Below are 2,500 nucleotides of genomic sequence, written 5' to 3'. Positions count from 1 at the left end.
TCCAGCTGGCGCCCCGGCACTTTCTGTGGCATTGATGCTCGGTTTCAAAGACAAACGTGCGCAGGGCCAGGGGACCGCGGATGACTGCTCGTGCTGGCCCCGTTGGGCGGCATTGATGGTCGGTTGCAAAGAAAATGCGCGATTGCTCGTGTCGGGGCCTGGCAAGCCAAGGCCAAGCGAGCCATGGCAACGCGGATGATGGCTCGCTAGTGCTGGCGCCGTGCACAGTGGCCTCGCACACTCGCCCTGCACGCTTCCCTTGCACGCAGCCTTGCACACTAGCCTCGCATGCGAGCCTTGCACCCTAGCCATGCAAACTAGCCTTGCACGGTAGCCATGCACACAAGCCGTGCACATTAGCCATGCGCACAAGCCCCGCACACTAGCCTTGCGCACAACCCTTGCACACAAGCCATGCACTCGAGCAATGCACACAAGCCTTGCACTCAAGCAATGCACACAAGCCCTGGACACTAGCCTTGCACACGGGCCTGGCACACAAGCCTTGGGCACTAGCCTTGCGCACTAGCGTTCCACATGAGCCTTGCACACTAGCCTTGGACACTAGCCTTGCACACAGGCCTTGCACACTAGGCATGCTTGGGCGAGCTGATCCCGCATCAAGTCGACGGGTCTAGGCATTCTTGGGCGCAGATCCCGCATCGTCTCGTCGCGTCTGGGCGCAAACACGTCGCGTCTCGTTGCGTCTTCAGAAGTCGTCGCTAACAGCACCTTTGGTTGCCACTGGTGGTTAGGCTGGTTGGTTGCGCAAACCCTATAGGAGGGTGGCATGCTGGTGGGCGTTTTTGCCCGGATAGGCACTAGAATGTGCAGATTTTGGGCGTTTTTGCCTGGATAGGCTAAGGAATGGGCATGCTTTGGGCGTTTTTGCCCGGATAGGCACCGGAATGCTTGGCCTTGGCTTGTCCTAGCAAGGCATTGCTGGGTTGGGCTCCCTTGGCCTTTTGGGCGCCTTGGACGATGTCTTGCGAAGACCATGGGCACAAGGCCATGGCATATGGTGAGGAAAGGACCACGGTTGCCAAGGTTAGGCACCGGAATGCTTGGCCTTGGCTTGCCAAAGCAGGGCATTGCTGGGTTGGGCTCCCTTGGCCTTCCGGGCGCCTTGGACACTGTCTTGGGAAGACCATGGGCACAAGGCCATGGCATATGGTGGGGAATGGACCACGGTTGCCAAGGCTAGGCATATAGAGAGGAATTGCATTTTTGCCCGGATAGGCACCGGAATGCTTGGCCTTGGCTTGCCATAGCAGGGCATTGCTGGGTTGGGCTCCCTTGGCCTTCCGGGGGCCTTGGACGCTGTCTTGGGAAGACCATGGGCACAAGGCCATGGCATATAGTGAGGAATGGACCACGGTTGGCAAGGCTAGGCATATAGAGAGGAATGGACCACGGTTGCCAAGGTTGCGCAAGTTTTGGGCATTTTTTGCCCGGATATGCCCAAGTATGCCCCGATAGGCCCGTTACGCCCCGGTATGAACGCGTATGCCCGGATTGACTCGGTATGCCTTGGGATACATGCGTATGCCCCGATAGGCTTGGTACGCCCCGATATGCGCACGTGTGCCCCAGTAGGGCTCGGTATGCCCCGGTATGTACGCGTGTGCCCCGATAGGCCCGGTATGCCCCGATATGCACACGTGTGCCCCAATAGGGGTCGGTATGCCCCGGTAGGTACGCGTGTGCCCCGTAATGCACGTTTCGCAGATCTCCCCGCATGTCCCGCCCCTATATGTAATACTTACTTACTTACTTACTTTCTTTCTTGCTTGCTTGCTTGCTTGCAATGGTTGGGAGTGCCCGGCATGCCCCGCTGCAGAGACCAAGGGCGCAATGACTTGGCACCGCGGATGCCGGGACTCCGGCACTTCCCGTGGCACTGATGGTTGGTTCCAAAGACAAAAGGCCGTGCAAGGCCACCGCACCGCGGATGATTTTGCTCGTGCTGGCGCCGTTGTGTGGCCAAAGAACATGCGCGAATGCTCGTGTCGGAAGGGTTGGTGTCCTGGCCCCGCGGGTGTCACGAATGCTCGGTTGCGAAGACCATGGGACCAGAGCCATGGCACGTCGGATGATGGCTCCAGCTGGCGCCCCGGCACTTTCTGTGGCATTGATGCTCGGTTTCAAAGACAAACGTGCGCAGGGCCAGGGGACCGCGGATGACTGCTCGTGCTGGCCCCGTTGGGCGGCATTGATGGTCGGTTGCAAAGAAAATGCGCGATTGCTCGTGTCGGGGCCTGGCAAGCCAAGGCCAAGCGAGCCATGGCAACGCGGATGATGGCTCCAGCTGGCGCCCCGGCACTTTCTGTGGCATTGATGCTCGGTTTCGAAGACAAACGTGCGCAGGGCCAGGGGACCGCGGAGGACTGCTCGTGCTGGCCCCGTTGGGCGGCATTGATGGTGTGTTGCAGAGAGCATGTGCGATTGCAAGTGTCGGCCGGGTTTGGGTTCCCTTGGGCTTTCGGGTGCCTTGGACGCT

This window comes from Tasmannia lanceolata, unplaced genomic scaffold (assembly GCF_043159265.1).
Source record: "Tasmannia lanceolata isolate RefF3 unplaced genomic scaffold, GAP_Taslan_0.1 ptg000150l, whole genome shotgun sequence".
Lineage (NCBI taxonomy): Eukaryota > Viridiplantae > Streptophyta > Magnoliopsida > Canellales > Winteraceae > Tasmannia > Tasmannia lanceolata.
This window is presented reverse-complemented; position numbering follows the sequence as displayed.